Source organism: Ailuropoda melanoleuca, chromosome 9, assembly GCF_002007445.2.
Source record: "Ailuropoda melanoleuca isolate Jingjing chromosome 9, ASM200744v2, whole genome shotgun sequence".
In the NCBI taxonomy this organism is placed as follows: domain Eukaryota; kingdom Metazoa; phylum Chordata; class Mammalia; order Carnivora; family Ursidae; genus Ailuropoda; species Ailuropoda melanoleuca.
This window is the reverse complement of record NC_048226.1, coordinates 34,613,853-34,632,525: the sequence shown is the minus strand read 5'-3', so window position 1 is coordinate 34,632,525 and position 18,673 is coordinate 34,613,853.

Here is an 18,673-nt window from a genome sequence, read left to right as displayed (position 1 = left end):
TTTTTGAAACAGCTTCGGGAGAATAGGTATTATTTCTTCTTTGAAAGTTTGGTAGAATTCCCCAGGGAATCTGTCAGGCCCTGGACTCTTGTTTTTGGGGAGGTTTTTGGTCACTGCTTCAATCTCTTCATAATTAATCTGTCTGTTTAAATAATCAATTTCTTCCTGTTTCAGTCTTGGTAGTTTATAGGCTTCCAGGAAGGCATCCATTTCTTCCAGGTTGTTTAATTTATTGGCATAGATCTTATTTATTCTTTCAAAGAACCAGCTTCTAGTTCTGGATCTGCTCTACTGTGTTCCTGGTTTCTAATTCATTGATCTCTGCTCTAATCTTGATCACCTGCCTTCTCGTGCATGGGTTAGGCCTATTCTTCTGTTCCAGCTCCAGCTTCTTGAGGTGAGAATATAAAAACTGCATTTTAGATTTTTCTATTGAGTGAGGCTTGGATGGCTATGTATTTTACCCTTAGGACTGCCTTTGCAGTGTCCCACAGGTTTTGGACCAATGTGTTTTCATTCTCATTGGTCTCCAGAAATTGTTTAAACTGATTTTTAATTTCCTGGTTTACCCAATCATTTTAGAGCAGGATGGTCTTAGTTTCCAAGTGTTTGAGTTTCTTCCAAATTTTTCCTTGTGATTGAGTTCCAGTTTCAAAGCATTGTGGTCTGAGAATATGCAGGGAATAATCTCAGTCTTTTGGTATCAGTTAAGACCTGTTTTGTGACCCAGTATATGGTCTATTCTGGAGAAAGTTCCATGTGCATTTGAAAAGAATGAGTATTCTCTTGTTCTGGGGTGTAGTGTTCTATATATCTATGAAGTCTATCTGGTCTAGTATGTCATTCAAAGCTCTTGTTTCTTTGTTGATTTTCTGCTTAGGTGATCTGTCTGTTGCTGAGAGTGGAGTGTTGAGGTCCCCTACTATTAATGTATTATTATCTATATGTCTCTTTATTCTGGTTAAGAGTTGGCTTATGTATCTAGCTGTTCCCCTGTTGGGGGCATAGATATTTATAATTGTCATATCCACTTGTTGGATACATCCTTTAAGAATAATATTGTGTCCTTCTGTATCTCTCACTACAATCTTTAGTGTAAAATCTAATCTGTCTGATATGAGAATTGCTACCCCAGCTTTGTTTTGAGGTCCATTGGCATGAAAAATGGTTTTCCATCCCTTCACTTTCAATCTGGATGTATCTTTAGGTTCAAAATGAGTCTCTTGCAGACAGGAAATGGATGGGTCATGTCTTTTTATCCAATCTGCAGCCCTGTGGCATTTTATGGGAGCATTTAGGCCATTCACATTGAGAGTGATTATTGAGAGATAGGATTTTAATGATGTCATGTTTCCTGTGAAGTCTTTGTTTCTATAGATTATAAATTTCTGTTCTGATCACTCTTGGGGCCTTTTTACTTTTATAGAACCCCCCTTAATATCTCCTGTAGGGCTGGTTTGGTGGTTACGAATTCCTTCAGTTTCTGCCGATCCTGGAAGGTCCTTATCTCTCCATCGATTCTGAATGACAGCCTTGCTGGATAAAGGATCCTTGGCTGCATGTTCGTCTCAGATAGAGTTTTGAAAATACCCTGCCAACTCTTCCTAGCCTGCCAGGTCTCTGTAGACAGGTCTGATGTTATTCTGATATCTTTCCCTCTGTATGTAAGGATTTTCTTCCCCCTGGCCACTTTCAATACTGTATCCTTGGATCTAATATTTGTGAATTGCACTATGACGTGACGTGGTGTAGGTCTGTTCTCATTGACCTTGGGAGGGGTCCTCTCTGCATCCTGGACACGAATGCTTGTTTCCTTTGCCAGATTAGGGAAGTTCTCAGCTACGATTTGTTCAAATATCTCTTCTAGACCTCTCTCTTTCTCCACCCCCTTAGGGATGCCGATGATTCTGACATTGGAACGTTTCATTGAGTCAGTAATCTCCCGTAATCTACATTCTTGAGATTGGATTTTTTTGAGGCAAGTTTCTGTTTTAACTTTCTCTTCTGCCATCCCATCCTCCAATTCACTAATTCTTTCTTCTGCCTTATTTACACTGGCTGTCAGAGTGTCTAGTTTAGACTGCATTTGATTCATAGCATTTTTAATTTCTGCCAGACTTGCTCTCATTTCTGCCCTTAGAGATTCTATATTCTCGTTAATATTTTCATTAATAGTTTTTTCAAGCCTACACATCATCTTGACCATTGTTACTCTGAACTCCATTTCTTTTTTTTTTTTTAAAGATTTTATTTATTTATTTGACAGAGAGAGAGACAGCCAGCGAGAGAGGGAACACAAGCAGGGGGAGTGGGAGAGGAAGAAACAGGCTTCCAGCGAAGGAGCCTGATGTGGGGCTCGATCCCGTAATGCTGGGATCATGCCCTGAGCCGAAGGCAGACGCTTAATGACTGAGCCACCCAGGCACCCTGTGAACTACATTTCTGACAATTTGGTTGTATCCATATCCATTAGTTCTGTGGCAGAGGCCACAGATTCATTATCTTTTCTTTGCTGGGGAGGATTTCTCCTTCTCAACATTCTGATGAGGAGAGGTTGTGGGGATGCCCAGAGCTCAAGTATTGACTAGGACCCAGGTAGTGTGCACTTGTTTTATAGGGACCTTAGGGATGTCAGCTTCCTGATTTTTCAGCCTGCCTTCTGGGCGAGGGGCCTGCTGCGCTAATATTCAGGAAAACCTGTTTGGGTAGAGTTGCCCTGTCCCCTGCGAGGGGGGATGGGGATGGGCACAATGTGAGCTGGTATTTCCGGGCTTTTGTTCTCTGTCAGCTTTCCCTGGTGGTTTTCTGTGCCTCTTTTGAGAATCAGAGCAGCAGTGGCCGTATCCTAGCCTCTGTCTCAGAACAGAGAGCTCGTAGTTCACTCTCCACTGAACTTGGCCACTTTAACTCTGTTTCTATCGGTGCTGCTAAAAACTCTTCAGCGACCCAGGATGTGCGCCCCACAGCCTGTGTCCCAGCCCTCACTTCCAGGGCCGGCACATCTCTGTTCTTTGTGCTTCTAACATTGCCTGCCGCCCCCGGTTCCCACGTGTGCTACCGAGCTCCCTGTTTCAGTATGGTTCGTGTGTGCTCTGGAGTGCCAGTTTTCAGTCTGGTCGCACACGCACTCCCGAGCTCTCTGTTTCAGTCTAGTTCGAGTGTGCTGTCCGGAGTTCCTGTTTTCAGTTTGGACACGTGCGTTCCCAGGCTCATGGTCTCAGTCTGCTATCTCGCGGGTGCCGGTCTGGGAGTCCAGCCCACTCCCCAGCACAAGGTCAGGCTGATTCTGTGGGTGTTCAGGATGGTCTGATAGATATCCAGCTCGACTCGGGACCAGCTGGGAAAGGGTCTCCTACTCCTCTGCCATCTTTTCTCCTCCTTGCAGAAAGTGGTCGCTTTTCTGTTCATAGAGTTTCTGCTACTCTTTTCTTCATTCTCCAGTTGCATTCATAGGTATTCAGAATGGTTTGGTAGCTCTCTCACTGAACTCCTGGGACCAGACGAACTTTAGGTCTCTTGCTCCTCCGCCATCTTGGAATGCCGAGCTGGAGCTGAACTCCTGTTTTAAACTGGGTTCCTTGCAGAAAGTGGTCGCTTTTCTGTTCATAGAGTTGCTGATATTCTTTTCTTAATTCTCCAGTTGAGTATGTAGGTGTTCAGAATGGTCTGATAGCTATCTAGCTGAATTTCTAGGACCAGACGAAATGTAAGCCTCCTGCTCCTCCGCCATCTTGGACTCCTCCCCTCTGATTTGATAAACTTATATATTGCAAAACGATTGTTACTGCTGTAGTATCAGCTAACATATCCAACATGTCATGTAATCACCTTTTTTTTTTTTTTTTTGCAGGCGAGACTCTTCAAGATTTACTCTCTTAACAACTTTCAATATATAATACAGAATTATTAGTTATAAGCACCAAACCTTCTGTTTCTATGAGTTCAGTATTTTTAGACTCCACATTTTTGTCTTTCTCTGATTTATCTTACTTAGCCTAATGCCTTCAAGGTCCATCCACGTTGTCACAAATGCTAGGATTTCCTTCCTTCTCATAGCTGAATTACAGTCCATTATATATTACATTATAATATAATATAATAATGTGATATGTCACAATCACATCTTCTTTATCCATTTTTCTGTTGATAGACAGGTTGTTCCATATCTTGGCTCTTATGAATAATGCTGAATGGAACATGGAAGTGAAGATATTTTTTCCAGATCTTGTTTTCATTTCCTTTGGATATATATGCAGAAATGGGTTTGAAGAATCATATGTTCGTTCTTTTAAATTTTTTGAGGAATCTCCATTCTGTTTCATAGTGTCTGTGCCAATTTACATTCCCACAACAGCTCACAAGGGTTTCCTTTTTGCTACATCCTTGCCAACACTTGTTATCTCTTGTCTTTTTGATGACAGCCATTCTAACGGATGAGAGGTGATATCTCACCATGGTTTTGACTTGCATTTCTCTGATAATGAGTGATGTTAAGCACCTTTTCATATACCTGTTGGCCATCTGAATAACTTCTTTGGAAAAATGTCAATCCAGTCCGTCTGCCCATTTTAAAAACCAGATTTTTTTTTTTTTTTTTTTGCTATTCAGTTGTATGATTTCCTTACGTATTTGGAATATTGATCTCTCATCAGATATATGATTTACAAATTGCTCCATAAGTTACTTTTTCATTTTGTTGATTGTTTTCTTTGCTATGCAGAAGCTTTTAGTTTGATGTACTCCTACATGGTTATTTTTGCTTTTGGCCCTTTGCTTTTAGTGTCAAATTAAAAAAATCATTGCCAAGACCAATGTCAAGGAGTTTTCCCCTGTGTTTTCCTCTAGGAGTCTTATGGTTTCAGATTTTAAGTTTTTAATTCATTTTGAGCTAATTTTTGTGAGTGCTGTGAGAGAGGGGTCCAGTTTCATGCCTCTGCGTGTAGTTACCCAGTTTCCCTAACACCTTTCATTGAGGAGACCACCCTTTCTCCACTGACTATTCTTGGCTCTTTAGTCAAATATTAGTTGAGTGTATATGTGTGGATTTATGTATCTCGATTCAGTTCTACTGGTCTATGTGTCTATTTTAATGTCATCACCATGCTGTTTTGATTTCTATGGCTTTGTAGTATAGTTCAAAATCAAGAAATGTGATACCTCTGGCTTTGTTCTTCTTGCTTAGGACTGCATTGGTTATTTGGAGTCTTTCGTGGTTATATGCAAATTTTAGGATTCTTTGTTCTATTTCTGTGAAAAATGCCATTGGAATTTTGATAGGGATCATGTTGAATCTATGGATGGCTTGGGGTAGTATGACCAGTTTAACAATTAGTTCTTCCAATCCAGGAACATGGGATAGTTTTCCATATGTTTATGACTTCTTTAATTTATCTCATCAAAGTCTTATAGTTTTCAGTGTACAGCTCTTTCACCTCCTTTGTTAAATTTATTCCTAAGTATGTTCTTGTTTTTGGTGCTATGGTGAATGGGACTGTTCTCTACTTCTATTTCAGATATTTTGTTCTTAGTGTATAGAAACAAACTGATTTCTATATGTTGATTTTGTATCCTACAGATTTACTGAATTCCTTGATTAGTTCTAATCGTTTTTAGTGAAGTCTTTAGGAGTGTAGGTATGTAAGATCACATTATCTGCCATAAAAAACAATTTTACTTCTTCCTTTTCAATTTGGATGTCTTTCATCTCTTTTTTTAAGCTTAATTACTCTGGTTAGCTCTTCCATCACCACACTGAATAAGAGTGGAGAGAGTAGGCACCTTTGTCTTATGATCTTAGAGGAAAGCTTTAAAACTTTCACCATTAAGAATGATGCTCTCTGTGGGCATGTCATATACAGCTTTTATCATGTTGAGTTGTGTTCCTTCCATACTGAATTTATTCGGTGCTTTTATCATGAAAGGATGTTGTACTTTGTCAAATTATTTTTTTGCATCTATTGAGATAAGCATATGATTTTTATGTTTATTTTGTTAATGTGATGTATCACATTTATTGATTTGCATATGTTGAACCACTCTTGCATCACAGGGATAAATTCCACTGGATCATGGTGTGTGATTCTTTTAATGTGCTGTTTTAGTTTGCTAATATTTTGTTGACAGTTTTTGAATATATGCTCATCAAACATATTGGCCTGCTGTAGTGTCCTTATCTGGTTTTGGTATCAGAGTAATGCTGGGCTCGTAAAATGAGTTTGAGTGTATTCCCTCCTCTTCCATTTTTTGGAAGAGCTTGAGAAGGATCGATAGTAATTCTTCTCTAAATGTTTGGTAGAATTCATCCAGGAAGTCATCTGGTCCTGGGTTTCTTTTTGGGAGGTTTTCGATTACTAACTCAATCATTTTACTCATTACTGGTCTCTTCAGTTTTTTCATTTCTTTATGATTCAGTTTTTGTAGGTTGTGTATTTCTAGGAATTTATCCATTTCTTTTAGGTTGTCCAATTTGTTGGCATTTAATTGTTCCTAGTCACCTCTACGATCCTTTATGTTTTTGTGGTATCAGTTGTAATGTCTCCTTTTTCATTTCCGTTTTTGAGTTCTCTCTCTTCTTTCGTTTGTTTAGCTAAAGGTTTGCCAATTTTATCTTTTCAAAAATGAGTTCTCAAAGTTTTATTGAACTTTTCTATTGTTTTTCTGGTCTATTTATTTCTGCTTTAATCTTTGTTATTTCTTTCTTTCTGTTAACTTTAGGCTTTGTTCTACTTTGTCTACTTCCTTGAGGTATAAGTTTAGGTTGTTTATTTGGGATCTTTCTTTTCTCTTAATTTAAGCATGAATTGCTATAAATTTCCCTTTTAGAACTGCTTTTGCAGGATCCCACAGGTTTTGGTAGGTTGTGTTTCCATTTTTGTTTGTTTCAAGACTGTTTTTGTTTCCCTTTGATTCTTCTTTGACACATTGGTTTCTCAGCAGTAGTATGTTGTTCAACTTATTTGTGAATTTTCCAGCTTTCCTCCTATTATTGCTTTCCAGTTTCATAACATTGTGACTGGAAAAGATACTTGACATGATTTCAATCTTCTTAAATTTGCTAAGAACTTGTTTTGTGACCTATAAGATGATCTATCCTGGAGAATGTTCCTGTACACTTGTGAAAAATGTGTATCCTGCTGATGTTGGATGGAATGTTCTGTACATGTCAAATATTAGTTCCATTTGTCAAAAATATGATACATGTCCAACATTTCCATGTCAATTTTCTGTCTGAATTATCTATCCATTGTTGAAACTGGGTATTAAAGTCCCTTACCATTGTTGTATTGTTGTCTGTTTCTTCCTTCAGCCAAGTCAGTATTTCCTTAATATATTTAGATGTTCCAATATTAGGTGCATAAATATACATGATTGTTATATCTTCTTGATGAATTGACTCCTTTATCATTATATAATGGTCTTATTTGTATCTTGTTACAGTTTCGGCTTAAAGTCTATTTTGTCTAGTATAAACACAGCTATCCCTGCTTTCTTTTGGTTCTCATTTGCATGGAATATCTCTTTCCATCTCTTAACTTGGGGTTTATGTGTGTCCTTAAAGCTGAAAAAAGTAGCATATAACTTGGTTTTGTTCCTTTTAGTCTATCCAGCTTAGTGGATAAATTAAAAATTTTATCTTTTGATTGGAGAATTCACTACACTTACATTTAGAGTAACTACTGATAAGTTAAGTACATATTAGTGCCATATTATTGTTTTTTGGCTGTTTTGTAGTTCTTCTATTCCCTTGTTTTTCTCTTGCTGTCTTCCTTTGTGAATTGATGAGTTTCCATAGTGGATGCTTTGATTTCCTCTCTTTACCCTTTGTAAATCTACTATGGGTTTTTGATTTGTTTTTACCAAAATGTTTACTTGAGACATCTTATAGATAACAGTGTATTTTATAGTGATAACAACTTTCATTGCATACAAAATCTATACACTTTTATTGCATCTCTTTTATGTTTTTGATGTCAGAATTTGCCTCTTTTTATATTGTGTACTCACTGACATATTATTACAGCTATAGTTTTTTGTTTGTTTGTTTGTTTTTGTTTTTTAAGAGAAAGAGAGAGCATGCAAACCAGGGGTAGGGGGCGGTGGGGGAGTGGTAGAGAGAGAATCCTAAGCAGGCCCCATGTCCAGCACAGAACCTGACATGGGGCTCAATCTCATGACCCTGAGATCATGACTTGAGCCAAAATCAAGAGTTGGATACTTAACTGACTGAGCCATCCAGGCACCCCACAGCTATAGTTATTTTTAATACTCCTGTTGTTCACCTTTTTAATTAGAGTTCAGTGATTAATACCACCATAACACAGTATTAGAATATTTTAAATTTAACTATATTCTTTACCAGTGTATTGTATATTTTCATATGTTTTCACATGGCTAATTGGCATCCTTTCATTTCACTTGAAGAACTCCTTACAGCATTTCTGGTAAGGCAGGGCTAGTGGAGATAAATTTCCTCAGCTTTTATTTGTTGGGGAAAGCCTTTTCTCTCATTTCTGAAGAAGAGCTTTGCCAGGTTAAGAATTCTTGGTTGACATTTCAGCACTTGAATTTTCTCCTGGTCTCAAAGTTTCTGCTGAGAAATTCACTGAGAGCTTTCTGGGGTCTCCCTGTAAGGGGGATCCTTTTTTCCTTTTGATGCTTTTAAGATTCTCTGTCTTTGATTTTTGATTTTTTTAAAAGATTTTATTTATTTATTTATTTGAGAAAGAAAGAATGAGTGAGAGAGAGGGGGAGAGAGAAGCTGAAGCAGACTCTGCACTGAGCACTGAGCCCAATGGGGGGCTCAATTCCACAACCTTGAGATCATGATCTGAGTTGAAACCAAGAATTGGATGCTTACCTGACTGAGCCACTCAGGTGCCCCTGATTTTTTGATGGTTTTATTATGTATTTTAGAGAGAATCAATTTGATTTGATTTTGTTTGGTGACCTATGAGCTTTATGAACTTGGATATCTAAATTTCTCCCCAGATTTGGGGAGTTTTCAAGCAAATAAACTTTCTGCTTCCCCTTTTTCTCTTCTCTTTCTGGAACTTCAATAGTTTATAAATTGTTTTTTTTCTGATGGCTTCCCATAGATCACAAAGGCTTTCTTCATTCCTTTTCATTTTTATTTCTTTGTTCTTTTCTGACTGGATAAGTTTTAAGTCCCTGTCTTCAAGCGCACAGATTCTTTTATCTGTTAGATCAAGTTGTTGATGCTTTCTATTACATTTTTCATTTCATGTATCGTACTCTTCGGTTCCAGAATTTGTTTGGTTCTTTTTTGCGATTTTTATCTCTTTGTTAAATTTCTCATTGTAATCCTTATCGTTTTCCTGAGTTTGTTGAATTGTCTTTGTCTTCTTGTAGCTTAGTGAATTTCCTTAAAATAACTATTTTGAATTATTTATCTGGTACACTGCAGATCTTCGTGTGTTTGAGTTTAGTTATAGGAAGCTTACTGTGATCTTCTGGTAGTATCATGTTACCTTGGTTTTTCCTGTTCCTTCAAACTTTGCAATGTTATCCTCATATCAGAAGTACTAGTCATCTCCTCCAGTCTTCACTGTCAACTTGAAGGCAGTGGAACTCTTTAATTTTTTGCTGCGGGAGTGTGCTGACCCTTCTCTGTCAACCTGGATTTCAACAAAGGCTCTCTTACACATGGGTGATTGTCTAAGTCGGTGTTCTCTAGGAGCTTCTGGACCACATCCAAGAGGGGCTGAAGCCAGTTCACGTGCCACTACAGGATCCACAGCTTGCACCGAGGTCCATCGGCCTATTGCCTGATGCACTGGTGAGTGAGACTTCTCCTTGATCCCTTAGCAGATGGTGCTGGATCCCACAGTGACCTCAAAGACACCTTTGTTCATGGATGCTGAATTTTTGTTGTTGGGGGGACAAAAATGAGGGATATCTTTTGCCACCATGATGTTGATGTAACTCTTCTTATAAGCAAATTATGACTTTGCTTCCTCTGTATATCATCTGTGCGACACAGAAGGAAACATTTTGTTCACATCAATTCAGCAAAGGCAAGTCTCATCTGTTAGTAAATGAACCAATTGCAGTTGTACACAACAGCAAGTTTCTTGATTAAAATTTCCATGTCTTGTCTGGTTGTTCTATGTTATGTTTATATCCCTATTCTGCTCTGTCTCCCATTTCCTTTCCTTGCTTTTTAAATTCTCAGACAATTTTTAAAATTCACATTGGATTTGTTTATTTGGTTAAAGCTTGTGGAAGGTCTGATTAGAATGTCTTAAATGGCAGGGCACCTGGGTGTTGTAGTCAGTTAAATGTCTGACTCTTGGTTTCACCTCAGGTCATGATCTCAGTGTGGTGAGATCGAGCCCCACGTCGGGCTCTGCACTGAGCCCGAAATCTGCTTCTGATTCTCTTTCCTTCTCCCTCTGTCCCTCCCACTCATGCTCTTTCTCTCTCTCTCAAATAAATAAATCTTTAAAAAATTTTCTTAAATGGCTAGTTAAAATTGCATCTCATTTCTATTTTTGCCCCCAGTACAGGAAATGATCTCAAATACCACAGGGTTAGATGGAAACATGTGGGCCCTCTTAATCATTTGCTGACTGTTCAAATGGACATTCATGAAATATATGTTACATATTTATTTAAGGGTGAAGCTAAGGAAGGTTGTTAGTAACACCTGGGCAGCTCACCTGTATATGAGCCTGATCTGGCTGTGATGTCTATTACAATCAGCTATCATCTCAGTCCTCTCCAAACCGTATTCACAATGAGGAGTTCAGCCTTCCCAAATAGAGGATGCTTCTGTGTTCTGTCAAAGACATACAGAACATACTCTGTGCCAGTTTTTTTGTTTTGTTTTGTTTTGGCATAAGACATCATCTTTATGAAGACAGCAGGTCCCTTTGGGTGTAGTGTAGCAAGTTTGCAGAATCGATGTCAGGAAACCTGGACACTTAGTTTCTCTGTGCTCCTCTCAATTGCCTTCCAAACAGGAGTGTTGGGTAAAATTGCCTTAAAAATTCTTGTCTGTTATATTATTCCATCTTTTGGGCATATGGAGCTGTATGATAAATCTGTATAGAAAAAAAGGAGAATACATATCAGTTACAAGGGAAATTTCAAGGAGCTAACCTATATCCTTTAAGTTAGTTAAAATATTATTCTAATTTATAAAAATTCCATGTGATTCAGAGCTAATATGTTAAAGATTTTTACAAAATCTTGGTGAATTGAATCAGTGAGTCATATATCACAAACCACAGGATTCATGAAAGAAATGAGAACCTAAACAATCATTGTCATGTTGATCGAATCACTGTATAATTTTATTTTTATGTTCTTATTTTTGAAGATTTACTTATTTATATATACAATAGAATATTACTCAGTGATCAAAAAAAATGAAATCTTATCATTTGCAATGATGGCGTGGATGGAACTAAAGATATTACACTAAACAAAATAAGTCAATCAGAGAAAAATAATTATCATATGATTTCACTCGTGGAATTTAAGAAACAAAACAGGATCATAGGGGAAGGGGGGGAATAAAATAAGACAAAATCAGAGAAGGAGACAAATCATAAGAGACTCTTGGGGCGCCTGGGTGGCTCAGTCGTTAAGCATCTGCCTTCGGCTCAGGGCATGATCCCAGCGTTCTGGGATGAAGCCCTACATCGGCTCCTCTGCTGGGAGCCTGCTTCTTCCTCTCCCACTCCTCCTGCTTGTGTTCCCACTCTAGCTGGCTGTCTCTCTCTCCATCAGATAAATAAATAAATAAATAAATAAATAAATAAAATCATAAGAGACTCTTAACTATAGGAAACAAACTGAGGGTTGCTGGAGGGAAGGAGGGTGGGGGGTTGGGCTAACTGGGTGATGGGCATAAAGGAGCACACGTGATGTATTGAGCACTGGGTGTTGTGTGCAACTGATGAATCACTGAACTCTATCTCTGAAACTAGTAATACACTAGATGTTGAATAATTGAATTTAAATAAAAAAATAAAGATTTATTTATTAATTTTAGGGAGAGAGAGCACAAGCAGTGGGGGCAGAGGGAAAGGGAGAGAGCATCTCAAGCAGACTTCTTGTCCAGTGCAGATCCCCATAAGGCTTGATCTCACAAGCCTGAGATCACGACCTGAGCCAAAACCAAGAGTCAGATGCTCAACCAAATGAGACACCCAGGTGCCCCAAATCACCATATAATTTTTTAAAATAATAAAATGTGAATGTTTATATGAGGGAAATGTGATGATGTCATTGCTACAAATGCATTCCTAGATTTTGTGTATATAAGTCTCAAAAATTTGTAGTCTGATGCTACAAATCCATAATGGAAAATTGCACCCAGAAAATAATTTTTATAATTATGAATGCTCAATGTTTGCATGGAAGAGAAGTTTATTTGCTGACTAAATTACATTTATTGAGAAATGAGTAACAAAATAAATGATAATAGAATGACACTACAATCATGAAATAACTGAGATGCTGAACAGTTAAACTGTTAAGACACTAGCTGAAAATCAGACAATGAAGAAGTAAAAGAGGTGAATTCTAATAGAGTGAAAACTTCTCTATGGGGACATTGGGTGACAGACATTCATAGTTTGGTTTTGCAAAAGCTTTAGACTATGCAAATTACAAAGATGAAGCCAGAATTTCAAGTCTAGAAAAAGACATTAGATACCTAGCTACATTGAACTATTTACTAGAGGGCCCTATTTATGAATAGATATTGGTTATTTATTTATTTTTTTACCAGATTAGATTTAAGATTTAATATTTATGAGAGATTATTATGGCCTAAATAAAATGTTGTGGCAATAGGAAGTTATTTTTCTTTTTTTCTTTTTCTTTTTTTTTTTTTTAAGATTTTATTTATTTATTTGACAGAGATAGAGACAGCCAGCGAGAGAGGGAACACAAGCAGGGGGAGTGGGAGAGGAAGAAGCAGCCTCCCAGCAGAGGAGCCTGATGTGGGGCTCGATCCCATAACGCCGGGATCACACCCTGAGCCGAAGGCAGACGCTTAACCGCTGTGCCACCCAGGCGCCCCTGGAAGTTATTTTTCTTGTTCTGAAGATTTTTTTATTGATTTAATTGTCTTTCACCTTCCTTCTTTTTCTTCTCTTTCTTGTTTAAACAGCAGCACTGAGGTGAGATATAGGGCATAGAGAGAGTGCTGATATTTTATAATAGTGTGAAATTTCTGTCTGCTAATATTTAGAAAAAATGTATCTCATTTTATTAATCAAAATTAAAGAATATTACAGAAAATAACTGTCAAGTTATCACCAAATTATGTCAGGTTCTCACCAAAAAATATTAAGTTCAAGGAGGTCAAAGAAAGGTGGAAGAACTGTTTTGAATCACAGGATTCTAAAAAGTTCACAGCTAACAGCAGCACGTGACCTTGGATTTGATCTTGAACCTGTAGAAATTTTTTTTCTACAAATGGAATTATTGTAAAATTTGACAAAATGTGAATGGGGTACTGCGGATTAGATGGTTATAATAGATCAGTGTTAATCTCATTTATAGATGGTGGTGCTGTGATTATATAGAACAGTGTCTTTGTATTTTAGGAAATAGCCACAAAATATTTTGAGTCACATTTGCAATTTATTCTCAATTAGTTCAGAAAAAAATTATGTATACATAGGTGTGTGAGAGAGACAGAATGAGAAAACAAATGTATAAACTATTTACAGTTGGTAAAACTGAGCAAAAGGTATAAAGGATCTTTATACTATTCTTTTAAGTTTTTAATACGTTGGATTTTTTAAAGTAAAAAAATCAACAAAAATATTTTCTACAATATTCTCCACAGTTTTAAATATTTTTGGTGAAATTAAAATCAAGATAAATTAGAAAGGCTAAAAGTTAATCACTCAGCTTCTTTAAATATTCTTCGTAATTTGGAAAAAAATTGGTTTTTTATTTGAATGATCTTATTTTGAATTACAGCTTTTCAAGGCAGTATATGGCTTTTAGCTCTCTGTGTCTTATAACGTATAAGATTTATGAACCCTTTTCAAAAACAATTTTGCAACATAAAAATTCCTAATTTTGTGTTCTATTTAAATTTATTACCCCTAAAATTGTCCTAATAAAGGGTCTTCTAAAACTTTAACAAAATATTAGACTTCTAGGCCATGACTAGCAGCTTGACAGAAACACTGCTAAGCAAATGAGACATGGCCCATGAGCTTATAGAATATTAAAAAAATTCAACCTTAGGCAGAATTTAACTCAGATTTTGATTCCACATGCATGCACATTAATGCTGTCATTTACTTTCATTTTATAATCTTCTTTTTAAAAGATTTTATTTATTTGGCAGAGAGAGAGACCACAAGCAGGTGGAGAGGCAGAGGGAGAGAGAGAGGGAGAAGCAGGCTTCCTGCTGATCAGGGAGCCTGATGTGAGACTTGATCCCAGGACCCTGGGATCATGACTTGAGCCAAAGGCAGATGCTTAACAGACTGAGCCACCCAGGTGCCCCTCATTTTATACTCTTATAACATATGGATTTAGAAGATGGCATTTTTCCTATTCCTCTCCCCACCCCTCCCCATTGTGACATTAGATTTTAGACATTAGATTGATCTAAGTTTCTATAGCCTCTTCCTGTCCCACACACTATCAGAACACAATCTTTCCTCACGAAGTGACATAGTAAAGACAAAAATAAACAAGTAATTCAATTACAAATAAGAATTTCTTAGAAGAAAATCATCTTAAGTTTGAAATTTTATTCACACAGTTAAACGAAGTTGAACAATAAATCTCCAACAAAGTTGGAGACAGTGTTATTTTCATCCTACTTGGAGTTCATTGAGCTTCTCTGACGTGCAGATTAATGTTATTCATCAAATTTGGGAAACTTTCAAACATTTTTGTCTCAAATACTCTTTTTCCCCTTCTCTCTTGCCTTTCTTTCTGGGACTTCCTTTGTACATGTTTTGGGATGTGATTTTTTTTTAAGGTTATAATTAAGAAAAAGACACCTTTTAAGATATAGGACAGAGTATTGAGGCACAAATCTGTCAACATTTAACAAAAGACATTTTTTTTTAAAGATTTTATTTATTTGACAGAGAGAGATGGCCATTGAGAGAGCGGGAACACAAGCAGAGTGGGAGAGGAAGAAGCAGGCTCCCAGCGGAGCAGGGAGCCCGAAATGGGGCTTGATCCCAGGACCTGGGATCATGACCTGAGCTGAAGGCAGACGCTTAATGACTGAACCACCCGGGTGCCTCACATTCTTTTTTTTCTGTAGATGTTATCATATAATGGTTTATATTTTCTGTGGCTCTATTGTTCAATTTAAAATATAGAACTGAGAACATAAACTAAAATCATTCTGTTCATTTACTGCTAACAAAAAATTTAAGAAATTGTGCCCATCATACTTTAGACAGGATCTATTCTGTAGTTAATGAATTGTAGTTGGACTATGAAGTTACTCAAAGAAAATGCCTTGATTTAAAATTAAGAGTTAAATCGGGGCACCTGGGTGGCTCAGTCAGTTAAGCGTCTGACTCTTGATATCAGCTCAGGTCTTGACCTCAAGGTCATGAATTCAGTCCCTGCTTTGGGCTCCACACTGGGCATGGAGCCTACTTAAAAAAAATAAAAATAAAATAAAATTAAGAGTTAAAGAATCATTTATATTTGCACCCAGAGATTTAGGGACTTTCATTATTGCATACCAGATCATACCTTATAGTTCCCTTTCTTATTTTTATTTATATGATACAGCATATTAACAGAATAAAGGAAGAATCAAGCTTTGGAAACCTTAACTTTCAAGGAAAACTTTGAATTTGAAATGAATAGGCTAATGATTTTTGAGCTCTTAAGACAGTGGAGTTGTATGGCTGTTGCTGGACACTATTGATACACGAAGACAGAGAAGGGCAGGCTCTGGTTAATCTCAATTTTTACAGGGAAGCGTGAGGATCAGAGAGCTTCTGTGCACATTTAAAAAGATCCCTGCCAGCACACCCAAACTCTAGCCTCAATTATCTTCGTTCACAGGCAGAGGAAGCTCACGTTCAGGCACAGGACTGCATTGTAAATGACAGACCTTCAGAGGATGCTTAATTCTCAGCTGAGACAGGTTTCCTACACCAAGGTCAAGGTGCCGATAGCGAAGGGATGAGGCTGTGAAACTTGAGATGCAGTGTCTGGCTAGAGTCTCCTGAACTTCCCTGCCCATGGCCTCTTGTTGGGGATAGACCCCGCCACGCTCCTCTTTATTTGAAGACTGCAAAAGCCTTAAATGGGGCGGGCCTTTTAAAAACAGTGCCTACCCTCCTTAAGATCTGCCTCTACCTCCCCTTTTGGACACCAGTCAGTATTTAACGTGAAATCTCAGTGGATCCTGACTGTGGATGTGCAGGACTTGCTGCAGGAGGAGAGGAATTATTTGCCAAAAGTGCAACAGCATCTGGTAACCTGTACTAGCAGGAACCGGAAGCATTTGCCTGGGAGTGGATCCCGGGTATGCTGAATCGAAGGGTCAGAAGAGAAATCTAGGCAAGGGGGAGGTTGTCACCATAGAGATACTCTGGTGACACAGTAAACGGCATCCTGGCACGGGACCCAGAAGACTGTTAATACTCTGCTGGGATGACTTTTAGAAGTTTGGGAAAGTGATGACCCGCATTAAACGAAGTAGAGATGCCAGAAACACTGTGGCTGGAATCAGAGGGTCTCGTTGCTCTCAGCCCATAGATTGAACCTGGTCAAATGGTGGGGAGCATGTCCTTCTTTACAGCAAGCCCCAGAGTTGCTAAGTGGAAGGTGAGTGATAATGTGGGACGAGGGCATGACTTAGCAGAAGCCAAGGAAACAGGGGCGCCTGGGTGGCTCTATCGGTTAAATGTCCAACTCTTGGTTTCAGCTCAGGTCATGACCTCAGGGTCCTGGGATCCAGCCCTGTGTAGGGCTTGAGTCTGCTTGGGATTGATTCTCTCTCTCCCCCTCTCCCTCTGCCCTTCCTGCCTGTGCTCTCTCCCCGTCTTTCTAAAATAAATAAATAAAATTTCAAAAAAGACAAGAACCCAAGGAAACAGAAAAGATAGTTGAACTTTCCAGTGGGGGAAGTGGCTAGCTAGACTTGGTAGTTGAGCTGGTGGCTGGAAGAAGGGAGCAAAGGAAGAAGACAGGAGGCTTTGCCATGAGGCACTGCTGACAGCTGATATTAAGCCGTTGTCAAAGGTACCCAATAAATCCCTCTGTCTTTCCAAACTGCCAGTCACATGAATGTCTTGAGTGAGGTGGTGCTTAATGGATATCGAGGAGGAAATCTCAACACCACGTCCGAGCTAACACAGTTCTGAGCAGCACAGATCAGCAAGGCATTCCCCAAGATGAGCCATTGCAGTGGCTCCAAGAACTTGAAGGTGGAGTCAACTAGAACATGAGCACTCCTGGACTTCAAGGGGATCCCTGGGGTGGGAGGTGGGGCAGGGGATTTCCATTGTCTGTCAGAGGGGCTTTGAGCTCATCTTCCCTTCAGGAGGGGTAGCCTCTGGATGAGATCTCAGTTCTACCAGTCTGGGGGTTCAGGGAATGGTTCCTGGAGAAATCAGGGTCTCACTGGTTCTTTTCTGGAGGATGGGCTTGGCTAAGTATGCAGTCCAGTGTGACGGTGAAGGTGTAAGTCAGCTTGCTGGAAGCTGAGGGATTTCACAGGGAGGGAAGAAATACAGTACATGTAGGTATGAGTTTAATTTGGAGCTGTGGCACGAAAATGGGAGAAAATGAAATACAAATGACAAGTTGACCATAGTTAGGCAGATCACTTTATCCCCGCCCCCCCATTTGTCTTCTTTAAAGAAAAAAATTTGTTAGGTGATGTGAGTTCACCTTATAATTCTACTCTTCTAGTAATTATTATGTTCTGTAATCTAGCATGCAGACACGTTTGCCTTACATCTATGTTATGGACTGAATATTAAGTCCCTCCAAAATTCAAATATTGAAGCCCTAACACCAAATATGATGGTATTTGGAGGTGGGGACTGTGAGGCATAATTAAGTTTCAATGAGGTCATGGGGAGTGGACCCACTTGATGAGATTGGTGTCTCATAAGATGATGAAGAGAGAGCAGAGTACTCTCTCTCTCTTTCTCTTTCTCTCTCTCTCCCTCCCCTTCTTCACCTCCCCATCTCTCCACTGTGTGTGAGGACACAGGGGGAAGGCAACAATCTGCAAGCCAGGAAGAGAGCTCTCACTGGGAACTAAGCCCTGACAGACCTTGATCCTGGACCTTCTGGCCTCCAGAACTGTGGAAAAATACATTTCTGTTGTTTCAGCCCCCCAGTCTATGGTATTTTATATAGCAGCCTGAGCTAAGAAATCTACCTACCTCTTTTTTTTACTTCAGATGCCAAGACAAATCTTCCATGCATTTTCCTATAGCCTATTGGTTTAAAAAGTAGATACTGGTCCCTCAGTGACATAAAAAAACTTGGTGATTAATAAACACTCCTTAGAAGCAGTATCGTGTAGAATGAGAACCCAGGGTATATAAATCAGAAGACGTGACCCTGGCAAAACCATGATCTCTGTAACCTCAGTTTACTCATCTCTTTAATGGGAGAGTAAGTACTCTTGCCTTACCAGATGTTTCTGTACAATCAATTGCATCGTAAATGGCAA